Genomic DNA, 17,613 nt, shown 5'->3' on the forward strand with positions numbered 1-17,613 from the left:
TTGCCTGCTCCAACTGGAGAACAGCTCCACCCGGCCCCTTCCTGCCTCAGCTCTTTCCCTCCAGTATGTTTACCTGTGGGTGGTACATCCACAACTGCAGGACCTGAGAGAGTGGGAGACGAAAGCAACTGCCGAGACATTGTCACTCTGAAGACTTTGTCCTAAGTTCCTTTCCTTCCTAGCACACCTCCGGCCTTCTGTTATACCTAGGTAGGCTATGGTGCCACCAATGAAAGTGAAATAGGGCTTCGGGGGAAGCTGGTACAGAGTAGAGCAAAATGAAGGGCAGATGGTACAGATGTGTAGAAAAAAGGGGGACCAGTTGGAGAACAGGGACTAGAAGAGGGAAAAAACTGTAATCAGGAAAGAGGTTTGGATTTTGAAGGGAACGGAAGTTGTGAGGAAGAGCGGGGAAAGGAGCAGGGAAGAGAGTCACTTCTCTGTTACTGTGATAAAACACCATGACCAAGGCGATTTATAGAAGGAAGGGTTTATTGGACTTAAGGTTCTAGAGGGACAAGTCCATTAGGGTGGGAAGACATGGCAGGAGGCTGCTGGAGCAGAAATTCAAGAGCCCACATCCTCAAGCAAGCACAGGAAGCAGAGAGGAAGCAGAGAGACAAATTCTAATTAATGATTAGAGCTCTCAAAGCCCGGCCCCCAGTGGTATGCTTCCTCCAACAAGGTCACGACTCCTGGGGATTCCATGCCCTTCCCAAAACAGCACTACCAACTGACCAAGTGTTAAATATTTGAGTGTAGGGGGCACATCTTATTCAAACCACCTCAAGAGAAGAGGAAGGAGGTGAGAGGAGGAAAGAGGAGGAGAGGGGAGGAGAAGAGAGGAAAGAGGAGAAGTTTGGGTGATATCTCCCCTCAGAAACACTCTGAAGTCCTGACCCTCAGTACATGTGATTATGATCTTATTTGGAGATCAAGTCTTCATAAATGTAATCATGTTAAAATGAAGTCATTGCGGGAAGCCCTAATCAGTATGACTGGTATCCTTAAGAAGAAGCAAAGTTGGATGCAATGATCTTAGCATTGTTTCCATTAGCCAAAGAATACCCTTGTCACCAGAAGGTAGAGAAGTGAGGGAACATCTCCTAGAGAGGTTCCTGAAGGTGACTGTTCTTGCCAACATCTTCACTGTAGACTTCCAGCCTCAGGAATGCAGAAAGATTAAGACACTTGGTTTGTGGTGCTTTGTTACAGCAGCCCAAGAAATTAATAGGAGAGTGGTGAAGGGCTGAAGGAAGCTTCCCACCCCCAGGGCACCTTTGAGCTTCCTGCTACAGAAAGCACTCCAGAAACATCTGAATTCACCAACTAGGTTGACAGTTACTGCTTCATCTATAAGGAGCTGAGAACCAAATGGAAGGAAATAAAGTGTGAGCTGATGTCAGAGAGCATTTATTTCTTCCTTGTTGGCAAGTTGGGTGCCTTGCAGAAAATAAGTGCTGAGGCAATGTGTTGATGGACTGATTAATTTATTTCCGTTGTTCTCTAACACTTAGGTATGGAATCAGAGTATACACGTCTGTGCTGAGATCATTTGTTATTTGGAAATGGAACAGCTATTGATCTGAAAACACACACTAGGCAGTTCATCACTGACAGGAAGAGAAGAGACACAAAGGAGAGAGAGAGAAAGAGAGGGGGAAAGGGAAGAAAAGGAGAGGAAGCAGGGAAGTTATTTCTGCTGTGAATGTAGCAATCATGAATGCAGCTCTCATGGGTTCATGGGCACAAAAATTTCATTCACCAAAATTGTCTTTAGAGGTGGTGGACTCAATATGGTAAGTTATCTTGGTGAGTTCACACGCTCTGACAACTCTGAGTTGTTATTTGAGACAGGGTCTCACTATGTAGGTGGGCCTTGGCCTGGAACTCATTATGTGGACTAGGCTGACCTTAAACTAACAGAGATTCTCCTACCTCTGCCTCCCAAGTGCTGGATTAGAAGCATGTGCCACCAAGCCCAGCTCCATTATTTATATATGTGTATTTATAAATATCTGTGTGTGTGTGTGTGTGTGTGTGTGTGTGTATGAGTATGTGTGTATATGCTACATGTGTGCAGGTACCTGAGGAGGCCAGAAGAGAGTGTAGGATCCCTTGGAGCTGGAGTTACAGGCACTTGTGAGTCACGTGACTTGGGTAGTGGGAACCAAACTCGGGTCCTCTGCAAGAGTAGTACATGCTTTTAACCACTGAGCCATCTCTCCACTCCACTCCTTATTTTCTCAGCCATTTCTGAGCCTTTCTTTTTTATCATCAGTTTTATTGGGATCTATTTTACACATTAAAAAAACACCAAATTTTAAGTGTACAATTCAATGACTTTGGTGTATAGTCTTATAACAGGCAATATTTAACACAGTTCAAGGCTGGAGAGATGGCTCAATGGTTAAGAATACTGACTGCTCTTGCAGAGGACTAGGGTTTGAATCCCAGCACCCAGATGGCAGCTAACAACAGTCTATAATTCTACTTCCAGGAGATCACCCTCTTCTGACCTCTGAGAGCATTGCACAACACGGGCATAGTTACATACATGCAGGCAATATATTCATATACATAAAATAAAAATAACAAATTAAATATTTTTAAAAACAATTTAACACAATTCTCTCACCCCAAGGTTTCAAGGGTTTGGTCTTACTCAATCATGGACTAGGCTCTCCAAGACTATACCAAAATAAACATTCTCTCTTCATGAGTTGATGCTCTCAGCTACTTTGTTACAATAACAGAAAGTAACCCCAAAACTGATTTTGAAGGTATCTACCAAGTGACTTGTAGCAAGAGAAGATTGGACACAAATGTTCCTGAGCCATTGTAGACATTTGACTTTATTAGCCTGGAAGGTAACTGAGATCATACTGGTTTTATTTTATAATTTTTTACTTAGACCTTGCTTGTTCTATTTTTTTAATTTTGCATTTTATTTATTCTTTGAGAAGTTCATGCATGTATACAATGTATTTTGATTATATCTACTCCCTATTCCCTCTATCTAATGCCTCCCAGATTCCCTCCTCATCTCCCTCCCAACTTCATGGGTACAATAGTGGCATGGATGTTATGGGGGTAACTATACACTTTCTGACTGAAATTAAAGGCCAGCTCCACAGGGAAAACCCATGCTATGGATTGTAAATCTGGCCTATCTGTTTGCTTTACTACAAATTTTATTACATCCTTCTGGAAATCTTTATACCTGCCATTTCAGTGTCCAGAACACCAAGTTCAATGGTATAGCCCCTAAAGAGCAGACAGGAAAACCTGAGTTGTGCAGACCCAACCCAGCACCATAGGCCAGAGAGCCACCACGCCAAGTTAGCAGTCATGGTCTCCTGGTCTCTGACAGTCAGGTCCACACCTAGGACTTAAGTTTTGTCACCTTCAGTTCAGCCATACATAGACTCTGTCATTTTTCTTGACATAACATTCTGCCAAAACAGATAATTTAGACCATGCCTAGCCCAGTTCACTAGCTCAGATACCTCTTCCACCCATATACATACATACATGTAATATATATACATTATACATACATATATAATATAGGTAGATAGATACATAGTCAAACAAATAGATGATATATATATATATACATATAGATGTAAACATACAAGGATCCATAGACACATGAGTTCTCCTAGGTGGCCTTTACCATCAGTGGACTTTCAGCTGCAATTAAGGCCATTTTACTGCTTCAGAAAGAGCCTGATAACATGGTAGGTCAGTAGTGAAAAACATGGCAGATGGGTCTCAGTCTCTTTCCTCTCAACATCATTCACCTCCTAATTCAGTAGCCATCTCTACCAATGAGGAATTCTGAAACAAAGACTAGCCACAAAAGTTCCCAATAATTGGCGTCAAATCTTTCCTGGGACTTGAATCCTAGGAAACGAATCCTTCCTCATCTAACATCTGTATTAAGAAGAGCCATTGAAATGACTGGTTTGCTCTCATATCCCCTGTAAAGAGATTTGCTGTAAAGACCAACCTAGAAAAGTACAGGCAACATCTCTGCTATAAAAATCCCAAATTCTGACTAACTGGACACCCTACTTAAACAGAGAAGGGAAGGCAAGGGAAAGGTAGGGAAGAGGCTTATAAAGCTTAAAACCCTCTCCTCTGTTCTTAATGTGTGCCAAGACTGACTCTCGTTAGTTTGCCTTAATAATCCCAAGAATATTTTACACACTAAAACAGCTCATGGAAATGATCTCTCCCAAATACAGACTGAGCAAAGAGATACCTGCATGGGCAATTGAGCCCTCTGTATTGTTACACAGTATTATTACTTGATTCACACTTTGCATTTTTATCAGAAACTTTTTTTTTTTTTTTTGGTTTTTTTGAGACAGAGTCTCCCTGTAGCTGACCTGGAACTCACTGTGTAGACCAGAGTGGCCTCCAGCTCACAGAGATCCACCTGCCTCTGCCTCCCAAGTGCTGGGATTAAAGGCATGTGTCACCACACCCAGCTCAGAAACATATACATTTCCTTTGTATTGTGTCATTAAATAAAGAGCAATCTCCACGTGAGTGACCAATACTGCAGTGCATGAAACATCAGCAGAAAGAAAGACCAGGAAAGAAAAGGCTGCTGTTTGGAAGAATAAAATATTTACTATTTGAAAGTAAGGCCAAAAAAAGTAGTTGGTATGTCCATTTTTTGTATCTTACTGATTAGACTGGGTTGAATAGTGTCACTTCCCCCAAAACTTCAAGTTCTACTCACAACCTTCAAATATGACCTTATTTGGAAATAGAGATTTTGCCCAAGTAACTAGATAAGCTGAGGCCCTATTAGAGTGGACTGAGACTCCAACTGGATGGTGTTGTGTAACTCTTCCTCTGAATGGAAACATTCCCTCCTGGCACTTAGACATAGAAACTAATGAAAATTTTAAGGCTCAGGAAGCCCAGAAAGCTACAAGATTCACAAAGTCCCTTCCCAAGCTTACAAATTTGTAAATGAGAGGAGGCTTCTGGGTAAGCTGAGCAGGGAGCTTCAGGAAAGCATCAATCATTCCCCATGCTGGAATGGGCTTTTCATGATGCAGCTGCCTTTGAGTCACCCACGCTGCTGTAAATAACCCTAATAAAATTACTGGTCCAAGCTAGACTTAAATGGAACCGTTTCTCTGGTCAGTCATTGGTGCTCTTTATGGCGTGAACAGATGTTTGCTTATATCAGTCCAGGAAAGTCCACATAACACACAGAACAGAAAGACATACCGAGCAGAGCACCATGAGATAACAGACGCAGACTATTGGTGTAGCATCAAGCCAAGGAGCATGATGGAGGGTCAGCAACTCCTAGAGCAGAGAAAGAGTGCAGCACTTAATCTCTGCAGACCCCTGGAAGGCTCCATCCTGGTGATACCTTGACTTTGGACTTCTGGTATGTTTTGGTTATACATTTCTGATTTTTAATCCTCTCATCTTGTGGCAGTCTCGTCCAGCAACTCTAAAAATTTAACACATGAAGACAGTGTTTGACAGGCCCACCAAAATATTAAGGTTTTAGAAAATCATCATTTTTTGTCTACTTGGTATTTTAGAGGAGAGCCAGGTCCCTCTGATGCCACATATTAACTGTAGACCTTGTCTACAGATGTAAATAATTTCTATCTAATAAAAAGATAACCCTAAAGGTTGCAATTTTTGCCCTGAAGGACATTAATCAGTTTTGCTCCAAACTAGCAAACATGAAAATGTCTTTTCGGATGAAGATAATTCCTATTCCTCTTCTCGTCCCAATTGATTTTGCTATTGTACTGTTACCTCATTAGAAATCTGAGTGAAACCATTGCCCCTGCTTCATTCCGCATTTGTATAAAAGCATGACTTGCCTTTTTGAGAATTACAATTCACCAACATCCTGAATCCTTGAGGTCTGCACACCCTCATGAGGTGGACTGTATCAATGTCCCTCTGAAAGAAAGAAAATACTTTCTTCAAACGTCCTTCCTCACGGTCATGGTCTTATTATATAGCCTGTGTTTGATGAGGACTCATAGTTGCTTTCAAGCTAATCTGTTCTGCTACTAGAGATTTACCATTAGGAAGTCTCTTAGACTAACACAAACCCCCCCCCTTTTTTTTGAGATGGAGTTTCCCTGTACCTGTAGCCCCTGCTGGCCCAGAACTTGCTTTGTAGAACAGGCTGGTTTTGATGTCACAGAGATCACCTGCCTCTGCCTCCTGAGTACTGCAATTAAAGGTCTGTACCACCATGCCTGCCCACCCCACATTTCTTACCTGGTGGGTTATGTTGTGCTTGCTGGAGCAGCACAGAATCTCAGCCAGTTCTTGGAATATTCAGTATCAAATCTCTTCCTGGTATATTCTCTCACAACTAAATATCCCAAGAACCTGACTCTGCACTATCCTATCTTCATTCTGTCCCTGTGATAAAACACCCTGACAAAAAGAAACATGGGGAGAAAGGATTTATTTTCACTTACAATTCCAGATTACCGTTCATCATCATGGGAAAGACAAGGCAGGAGCAAGACAAGCAGCTAGTCATATCACATCCACCATCAAGAGCAGAGAGAAACTCATGCTCAGTACCCTCTCTGCAATTATACAGTCCAGAATCCCCTTCCTAAGGAATTGTACTGCCCACAGTAGACTGGGTCCTCCCACATCAATTAATCAAGACAATCCTCCATAGGCCAACCTGATCTAGACAATCTCTCATTAAGACTCTCCTCCTAGATGACTCTAGGTTGTGTCAGGTTGATAATTAGAACTAACCATCACAAGCATATATTTTGTAGCCCTATTCAATATGGATGTTGAATTCAATCTAACATGCTCTGTTCCTGAGAGCTTCTGCTGGTAGATGCTACAAGAAGAGAAAGGGAGTCAGGTATCATTTGATCCATACAGTCAACAATACAGTTATAAACAAATCACTGATTGAACCACTGGCAGGTGGGAAAGCCTTCGGATGACTTTATTGGATTCAAAGAGGACCCAAGGGCAGCATGATTCATCTGCATGGGGGAAGTACTCACTGAACTAGGACCTGAAGGCAGGAGGAAGTCCCCAGTAGCTCAAGATATAAGGGACATCCTAAAAGGAGGTAGAAAGAACTGTGGAAAAAAAAAAAAGAGGAAATTCTCAAATCACCACAAAGTACTAGAGCACCCTCCAAATTCAACGAGAGGCATAAAAATATAAGTGCAATCAGGGGGAAAAAGACCATAGACCTTGGGCTAATAAATGAGAATATGCAAGTGTTTACTCAGCCCAATCCAAAGAATAAGGGGAAGATTCTGATATTTTGGAAGAGAAAATCAAAACTTGGAAAAATAGTAATAAAGTCTTCTCAGTGATCTTGAGTGGGATCTGGTTTCCCATTGCCTGGTGCAAGTACCAACTTGGAGTCTTATGCTCCGTTTGACCTTAAACAAGTACTGAGTATGTCTAAGAATCCAATTCCCTATCTGAAAAATTGATACTGACAGCAAACATCAGTGGGGGATGTCATAGAGCATGGTCCTCCAAGCAAAGCAGCTGCCATCTTCATCAGATTATGCATCTCCTTACATTCATGCCTGATGACATTCCTTCATAGAAGGAGGAGGTAGGAAAAGTCACTGGACCCTCATCTGAGGTTTTAGTCACTCTTCCTAGCCATTTACATGTAATTCTGCCCTAACTGTATATGGCCTCAGTTCTTGGAAAGTGGCTGAGCATTGCAGGCTGGAGGCTGAAAGAGGCTCCATCTCTGCAGCCATGAGGAAGTCATCATCCAAGCTGGGTGAAGACCCCTTACCAATGCTCTTTAAGTAAACTCAGGAAATTCATTGGTTCTCCCAAGTTGAATTTTGGTGGAATCATACTTTGGTTTATCATTGGGACCCTGTAAGGAGAGGGTATTTTTTTTACAACGCCCAGGGGAGGATATGAGATACATATAACACATAACACACACACACACACACACACACACACACACACACACACAAGATACACATAACATCACAACAGGGTATGAGATACATCTAAAACAGTTCATGTAAGTGTCATGTACCTGAGACATGCTGCATTATCAGTAAAGACGCACCCTTATTGCTATTGTTATGAACTATTATTATATTATTAAACTATTTAAAATAGAGATTTAAGGTAGGCTGGAGAGATGGCTTAGTGGTTAAGAACACTGACTGTTCTTGCAGAAGACCTGGGTTCAAATCCCAGCACCCACATGGCAGGGCATTGCATGACATGGGTGCACTCACCTACATACAGGCAATACACACATACACATAAAATAAAAAATAACAAAATATTTTTTAAAAAACAGAGATTTAAGGTAAAAGAAATCTAGGATTAGAAAAGAGGAAGAGAACTAAAGAAGATTGAGGAAGAAGAAAAAGGCTGAAGAGATAAAGAAGCAGTAGATTTTAAGAAAGCATCTAGCCAAGCATGGTAGCACATGCCTTTAGTCCCAGCACTGGGAAGGCAGAGGCAGGCGGATCTCTGTGAGATCAAGGCCAACCTGATCTAATTGTGAGTTCTAGGCCAGCTGGGGCTACAGGGAGCCCCTACCTCAGAAAGACTTAAATTTAAAAAACAAAAAAAAAGACTCTATAATTCTTGATTTAAAAGCAAGAGAGTGAACTGGGTAGATACATGACCCTTTTCCCAGCTAGGCTGCCTGGTCTTGACCCCAACTATTCCACATACCAGCAGCTCCTTAACTCCTATCAACCCCTGTGTCTCAGTGTTCACATCTATAAAAAGGGGGCTCAGGTAAGAAACATGGCACAGTGGGTAAAAAAACTTGTCACATAAGCCTGATGACCTGAGTTCAGATTCTTAGAACCCATGTAAAAAGCCAGATGTGGTGCTGCACATCTGTAACCCCAGCACTCCTACAGCAAGATGGGAGGTGGAGACAAGAGACTCAGCTGGAATCTGGCATACCACCTCTCCTGGAGCACACAGTGAACCCCGAATCAACAAGGCAGAAGCTGAACGTTCTCCTCTGACTTTATATGTACATATGTCATAGCATGTGCATGCCTGCACACACATACAGACACATCATACACACACATATTAAAATGAATGATTGAATAAATAAATACTAAGTAAAATCATAGCTCTACCTCACCAGGTTATTTGCAAACCAAATAAATGCATACATCAAACAAAATTAGAGCATTTTTCATATATTAGTACAAGATAACATATTAGTCTTTCATATGTGGCAAATTATAATGAGTAAGTTCTATGGAAGTGTAACTCCTTTTAGATCACATTTTTTTCAACAGTCATATCAGGTTTCAAAGTTTAGATTCTAATATAACTGCAGAGGCTACACAGCTTGTTTGCTTAATTTATTATTATACATATTGCATTGAAAACACACATTTGACATGAAAATTTATGGAACTACTATGCAAAATACAATGCTTCAATATTAATCAGATAAAATCATTTAGCATTTCTCTCCAAAGTATTTTTGTTATTTATATCAAAAAAAACCAAAACCCTTAACTTGGTAAATATTGATTGACCTACAAATGTTCTCATCAACTCATCAACTCTTGTGAAATTAGGTGATACTAAAAATAGAGATGACAGTGGTGCTCTGGAGAAAAGGAAATTTTTTTAAAGAGTTGAAAGAAAATAGGTGTAATGAGAACTTTTTAAACTTGGATATGGGTGGAAAATATAAGAAGCTTCAAAACTATAAGACTTCAACAAGAAATCTGTAATATGTACTATCATTAAACATTCTTTAGCTCATGGTGGAAAAGATATATACTCCAACTTATACAATGGATTAAGTATTATTCTTTTGTTCAAAGATAACAATTCTCCCATAATTTTTTTCTCTTTTATCTTCAATCTCTCTCTTTATCCTCAATATCCCCCTCATCTTCTGGCTCTTACATTTCAGCAAGCAAATTAACATATTTCATGTGTAGAAAATAAAATCCCTCTTGGGCCATCTCCTCCAGGTGTCATGTAGTAAGACCCACTACACTGACAGCTTCCTATCCAACATCTATTCCTCCCCATAGAACCTCTAAAAATTCCTGTCATCCAACTGTCTACCGATTTGGGAATGAAAGGCTGCATTGTGCCAGTCCTGATTGGTCCAAGTTAGGACTTGGTTCTTTTCGCCTTGCCAGTGGTGAAAAGTGGACATGTGGTCAGGCTTTGTGCTAGGCAATTTCTAGGAAGGGTTTGCCTCTCTCCTAAGAATGAAATACCATATGAAAAGATTCCTTCTTGTTTTGAGGTGTTGTCATTATAAGATGCCAGGAACTGAGCCATCTTATGCCATTAGGGCAATCAGAAGCCATCATAAGGACATGTGTTGCCACACAGAGGCATGGCCCAAAGCCTGAGGACCTGGTGAAAACACAGCCTTGAATCAGTCAGTCTCTGTTCCTGTGGAGCAGCATGATACATTCCTTCAGTTTCTGAGCCTATGTTAGCTGTAGTTCAGTGTTGCTTGTTGTGGAAAAAGTCTTATTTGATACATGCATTTTCTTGCTGGTTTCAGTTGGCTTCTCAGAAGTAATGACTTACTACTTCCCTTTCCTCTCTGCTATGGCTTCTTTCAAATTCGTATATTGACACCTATCTTACATACCAGTGTGATTTTAGGAGGTGGGGCCTTTGGGAGGTGATTGGATCATGAGGATGGAGCCTTTATGAATGAAATGAGTGGTTCCAGAGAGCTGCCTTGACCCTTCCACCACTTAAGAACATAGCGAATAGGTACCTCCATGAATTAGTAAACAGGCCCTACCCAACATGAACTGTATAGGTGCACTGATGCAGCGGTCTGAATGAGTGTCCCCCATAGGCTCTAAATATTCGGACACTTGGTCCCCAGTTTATGCTGCCATTTGGGGAGCATCATAGAACCTCAGGGAGGTGTCACCATGCTGGGGGAAGCAAGCCACTGGGGGAGGGCTTGAGAGTCCTTAAGCCTTGTCAGATTTCCCATTTCGCTGTTTCCTGTGCCTGCTTGAAGACATGAGCTCTCTGCCTTCTGCTCTGGCTACCTCCTGCTGCCATGCTTCCCTGCCATGATGGTCTCTCCCTCTGGAACTGTGAGCCAAATAAAATGTTCTTTCTATGAGTAGTTTTGCTTATGGCCTTTTATCACAGGAACATAAAGTAATACTACTGATCTTGGACTCAGCCTCCAGAATGTGAGAAATCAACTTCTGTTGTTTATAAGGTGCCCAATATATGGTATCTTGTTATAGCAGCCAGAATGGACTAACATTCTAATGTTATATTCCTTAAATTATACAATCACTTTTTTCTTTATCTTAAAGGGTCTACTGAACTGTATAAGGTCAGAAATAACCTATACATGGACAGATTTAAATTTTTCTTTATTGACCAGTTTGCCCTTCTATCTCAGCCTTCTTGAAAACCCCTACTCTTGGGTTCCATGGTCATGAATTCTCTTAGGCCCAGTTTTCAATGAATTTATTTTCTATTGTGGAGTCTTTTATCAACTGACACCAAAATGTTGGCCTCCTGTGCAGTAGAGAATTAACCTTGTATACTACAAAGACAAGCTTGGCCCACTCTCTCTTCCTGAGAAAGAACCTCTACACCTCTGGCATGCCTTGTCTGATGAGAGAATCTTTGCTTTCCTGGGGTGTTGGATCATACCACATCATGCTAGCAGAGTAATTGATGGTGGAGGCCTCAGTTCCTATTAGCTTGACCTCTGATGAGTCAGCCTTGTCTGTGTGACTAACCCCACACCCCTGGGCACCACCGCTCAAGTGAGCTTCCTCAGTTGAAGATAAAATTTCATGGTTGTTGTCATGCTGGGAGAATCAAGTGCTGACTGCACAAACAGACAAGATGACAGCTGGAATTTTGTGGGTGTCACCCAGTCCCTGTCCTATGTACTGTATTCCTTGCAGATTTGGATCTATATTTTTGGCTCTAATAAACTGTGGGTATGGCAGCTCTGCTTACTTCTGTGACTAGCTTGCAGCAGATCACGGAACTTGAGGGTATTCTTGGGGGGTGGTATCTAACCACATTCCCATGGGGTTCTGGAATAAGTATCTTCTATTTCAGGTTAAGCTCACACATGGTTGCAGCTCTTGCAGTCTGCTCTCAGATCTGCAACAGCAGCTCGGCCACCTCTCCTGAGCTTTCTACCAACATTATCCTGCCCCTTGTCCATCTCCTTGATGTCTCACGAGGTCCTCAAACTCTGCTCAGTTTGTGCCAAACTGACAACTTGCCTGTATGTCCAGTCTGTTTTTCTCTATTCCCTGTTTTCTACACTTCAATCCATTAAAAATCTGTTACTTCTCTGAGGGTATGCACTGTTCAGCTTTGAAACCCAAGCATCCAGCAGGGAAATTCATAGACAACTAGCATGCAGCATATTTTTGTAAAAAGAATAAAAGGGTCAGTACATAAATAATTAGCCCACTATGTAAGTGAATTTCACTTCATATTGACAAGAGCACTACTATTTTTGGTGATGTAAACTAACCCTCTAGACACTGCTCTCTCCCAGAACACTTTTCTTCAATTTCCAGCTCTTGTGAAGGCCAGCTTTTTCCAGCTGAAGCCTACTTCTTTTTGCTGACTCCATTTCATCTGAGTTGTTAGTATCTGACAAAACCCACCTGAAGAATCACCTCCTTCAAGAAACCTTCCCTAACCCACATTCTTTGACTCCCTGGGTGTCCTAGTTACTTTGTATTGCTGTGATAAAACACCTACCAAACCAACTTGGGGAGGAAAGGGTTTATTTTATATCTTCCAAGTCACAGTTCTTCTATGAGGGAAGTCAGGGCAGGGGGCAGGAACCTGGAGATGGGAACTGACGCACAGACCATGGAGGAATGCTGCGCTGCATACTGGCTTGCTCTTCTCGCCTGTGCTCAGTCTCTTTTCTTATACAACTCAGGACCACCTGCCCAGGGGTGGCACCACCCACAGTGGGCTGACCCCCTGGCACCATTCAACAATCAAGAAAATGCCCCACAGGCATGGCCACAGGTCAGTCCAATGGAGAAAATTCTTTAACTGAGGTTCCCTCTACCCCTGTGAGTCAGATAGACAACTAAAGCTATCCAGCACTCTAGGCCTCCTGGTTGGCTTCAGCTGTTAACTTGACACAGCCCAAAGTTATCTGAGGGAATCTCAGTTGGGGGATTACCTCCATCAGTTTGGCCCCACAGTGACCAAGGGAACTTATAAAAGGAAGAGTTTATTTGAGCTTACAGTTACAGAGGGTTAGAGTCCATAAAGGCAGGGAAGGTATGGCAGCAGAGGAGGCTGGAGCAGAGAGCCAAGCATTCACAGCTTCAAACAGGAAGCAGAGCACAACTGGAAACCCTGCAAGGCTTAAGAACTCTCAAAGCCTTCCCGCACTGATGTTCTTCCTCCAGCACAGCCACACCTCCTAAAGGTTCCATGACCTCCCCAAACAGTGCCACAAACTGGGGACCAAGTGTCTAAATACTTGGATCCTATGCGGGACATTCTCATTCCAACACCACAGCCCCATTCTTCCATTTCCTCTTTTCTACTGTTTTTTAAAAATTGAGGTACCACTCCAATAACACAACTCAGCATGTAACATTCTAAAGTATACAGTTCAGCAGTAATTAGTACCTCTAGAACATGTGCATCTACCACCTCTATTTAGTTCCAGAGTATTTTCTTTCCCATGAAATCTAAGCAGTTGCTCCCTGTTCTACTCTTCATCCAACTCCTGTAACCACTAATCTTTTTTTCTCTAGGTATGTGCTTATTCCAGATTTCCCATATAAGTAAGATCATACAAGATAAGCCCTTTTGTGACTGGGTTGTTTCTCTTAGCATAATGTTTTTGAGGTTCATGCACGCTAAGCATGAATCACTACTTCCATTGTATGGGCTATTACTATGCTACTTTTGTTTACTTCCTCTCTGATAACGGACATTGAGTTTTTCCCACCTTCTGGCTATTTGGAGCAGTGCTGCTATGAACATTTGTGCATGTCTCAAAACCTATTTTCAATTCTTTGGAAGATATACACCTAAAAATGGAATTTCTAGGTCACCTGGTACATTAATTACTTTCCTTGTTGCTGTGACCAAACACCTGAGAAGGAACTTAAGGGACAACAGTTTGTCTCACAGTTTGAGAGGATACAGTCTACAGTGATGGGAAGGCATAGTGGTAGCTGGCTTAATTCACAGCAAACGAAAAGCGGGAAAGGGGATGCCATACTCCTGGGGCATTCTCCATTTCCCCTTTTCATTTAGTTTGAGCTCCCCACCTGTGGGATGGTGCTTCCCATATTCAGAGTAGATCTAGGTTAAACTTCTCTGGAAACACCCTCAAAGACAAGCCTAGACGTATGTTTCCTAGTTGATTCCAAATCTAGTCGAACTGACATGAAGATTAACCACCACACATGACAACCTAATGATTAATTTTTGGGGGTCCTTTCCGTTGCGTTTTAATCTCAGGCTCTTAGAATCATCTATCTCATCTGTATATATTCCTTCTACATAATCTGCTGGGCTTTGGGATTTAGCCTGCTCACCCAGATCATGAATGACACTAGCCAAGGCAAAGACAATGGGCCACTCAGGCTATTCACCTCCTATGACTCTGTTCAGACAGCTATCATTAGAAATAGAGCAAGAGGAGGAGAGTAAAAGTAAAATTCAGAGGATGTGGTTCCTTGCCTGGTACAGGTAAGATTTTTCTATGACATTTATTTTAATCAAAGTTTCTTTGTCTAAAAGGAAGTGAAACTACTCGAATTAGTTTAAGAAAAAGAGCACACCAGAAGGAAATAAGGGTGGTACACATAGGATTTGTTGAAATGTGTTTTGGAGTTGAGGACTTTGAATGATAGGTCATAAAAAGGATTGGGTTAATTCTTGCAGGCCTGGATTAATCCTTCTCAGTAGTGGATTTCTAAAAGGGGGGTGCCTCTCGTGTTTTGAAGCACTTCTCTGGTTTCTGGTACCAAGTCTTTCTAACAAAGGTTTCATTTTTGTGATTTCCAACAAATGTCCTGCTCACTGATGAAGAAAAGGATACCTAGCTCTGGAGCCTTATTTTATCTCATTCTGCAGGTTCTCTTTGTAAATATGATTCATTCCCCCATGGAAAACTTCAGGGATTGCCTACTACCTATAGAATAAAGTTTGGATTTGGCTTTCTCCAAATATGACCAGAGCCTTTCAAAAGCTCATGCTACTCTTTTGCTGGAATGTGAGCCCGGATTCTCATCTTCCCTGAATAATGTCAAGGAACTAGAAAGCCACAAATTGAAGATGAAGACTGGAACCACAGCATGTGTAGAACCCAGGTCCCTGAATTACTATGTGGAACAGACTACACGCTCTAAAACAAAAGGGAAGGCTTTCTTGGGTTAAGTCCCTGAGAGCATGGCACATGACAGTAGTTAGCTTTCCTAATACTACAGCACTCCTGAGACTGTTCCAATTTGATGTTGCAGTTGTAGAACATGGCTCCTCTGCCAGCTGACCTTTTTCCTCCAGCAATATTGTTTGCTGTTCTTACCATTTAATTTCATTTGGCCTTATGAGCTACAAGTTGTTATGTTCTGTCTCCCTTTCTGGATCGTAAGTTCTTGAGAACAGGTGTGGAGGGTTCCTTGCCTCCACTGCTCCACTTTAACCTTTCATAGGTGAGCTGTAGGAGTGGATGCTGCTGCCCAATACACCCTGCTCCTCTGAACCTTTTTCGTTAAAATTTAGTGAACTAGGTAGGGCGAGAAGCAAGGGGAAAACCTTAGTACCTTATCATCTTCCTTGGATCAGGGGGCTCTCACCAAGTTTCTAGGGATGTCAGATCTTCCCCACCCAACTTCAAAGAGCTCTAATCACATGAACTGTAATGAGCCTCACTTGTACATATTTCAGAACCCAAAGTCATCTTCAATACCAAACATTAAAACCACTCCCGGGCCAGGCATGGTGGCGCACTCCTTTAATCCCAGCACTCGGGTCGCAGAGGCAGGCAGATCTCGGAGTTCAAGGCCAGCCTGGTCTCCATAGCGAATCCAAGCCAGCTGGGGCTACAGGGTGACCCTGTCTCAAAAAGACCAAAAAAAAAAAAAAAAAACACTCCCCAAACCAAGTTAGCTTTAGTCTAAAAAAGCTGAAATTCAAAATGCCCCCAAATTCAAAATTGATTATTTATAAAGTTTTGGAGTCTTTCACATTCCAGATCTTTAGCGCGAATAATCTGCTCAACTTGTATATGTCAATTGGAGGAGGACAAAGGGAAAGATACTAGGAATTAGGAAACCTTGGCAACGTTAGATTGATGCAGAATGGGGAAAACATTAGCAAGATGGGGCTACCTTGAGTGCCATAGACCAGAAGAAAGCAGTAAAAGCCTGTGCTGAGTGAGTCTGGATGGTTTAACACTTGAGATGGGGAGAAGCTGAATAGCAAACTGGATAAATGGGTTTGAACTAAAGAGAAACTAAGGAGACAGCAAGGACCAGAGGTGTAAATTTGAAATAACATTGACTGAAGTGTGGCAACAGATTAAATCATGCAGCGAAAACTGTGGAGTAAGAGAAAAAGGATGGGACCCCTTTTACTTAGAGGTCATCCAGGACAAGCAATCAGGGAGGCTGCGGAAAAACACGGGTGTGGAATGACAACAGGCCTCAGGAAAAGCATATTTTAAAGAGGAAGACGGAATCTTGAGACGAGGCAGCTTTAAAAAGCAAAAAGTCCTTTGGCTCTAGTAAGGGCAGGTGGCACTGGTGACTAACAAAGGGTTTCACTAGCGGACACCAAGGACTGAATGGAGTTGGACACAAGAGGGGCGGACAGCCACCAAGAGCAGGGGAGAGGAAGGGTGGCACGTGGAGCAGAGGAAGCTTGGGAGTGATCCGACGGACTCCAGCCCAGAGGACACAGATCTGATTCTGTGACACTGAAAGGAAAGTCGGGAGGACAGAGCCGGTGCTCACTGCAGGTTTCTAGTTTGGCGCTGTGAAGGTGGCAGCAAAAACATTGACTGAGAAGGGATATGAGGGGGTGGCTTCCCAACAGCAGGAAGGTGCAGCACCAAGTGGCCGTGACTGGGCGCGTGCCGAAAGCTCCGTCCCGGCGAGGAGGCGCAGCAGAGGCCTTAGGATGACGAACTCACTTCCAGTTCTGTTCCAATAGGCAGAAAGTGGAGACACATCTACAACTCTTCTGTTCTGCAGGGATCCCGCACTCCCTCGTGGTGCGCGCGAGACAAGTCAGAAACAGGCTCGGAGCGTGCGGACCCGGAGGGGGAGAGAGTCTGCGGGGCGCTGCCCGAGCTCCCGGTGCCAGGTCAGAGGGCCGCTCTTCCCCGGAGCGCGCCGCGAGCTCAGCTTCTTCCTCCCCAGCGGAGTCAGCTCCAGCACCTCCTTGGCCACCGACGAGCGCCCTCCAGCCTAGCGTCACCCGCGCATTCACCAACGAAATGAAAGGGGACGTATGAGTGACGGGGGAGCTAACCAATGGTCACGCGGAGAGGGCGGGGCTAAGCGGGAGCCGGGCTCCCGCGCGTGGGGAGCGGCGCGCGGCGGGGGGCGGGGCACG

This window comes from Nannospalax galili, unplaced genomic scaffold, assembly GCF_000622305.1.
Source record: "Nannospalax galili isolate Female #2095 unplaced genomic scaffold, S.galili_v1.0 scaffold1316, whole genome shotgun sequence".
Taxonomy (NCBI): domain Eukaryota; kingdom Metazoa; phylum Chordata; class Mammalia; order Rodentia; family Spalacidae; genus Nannospalax; species Nannospalax galili.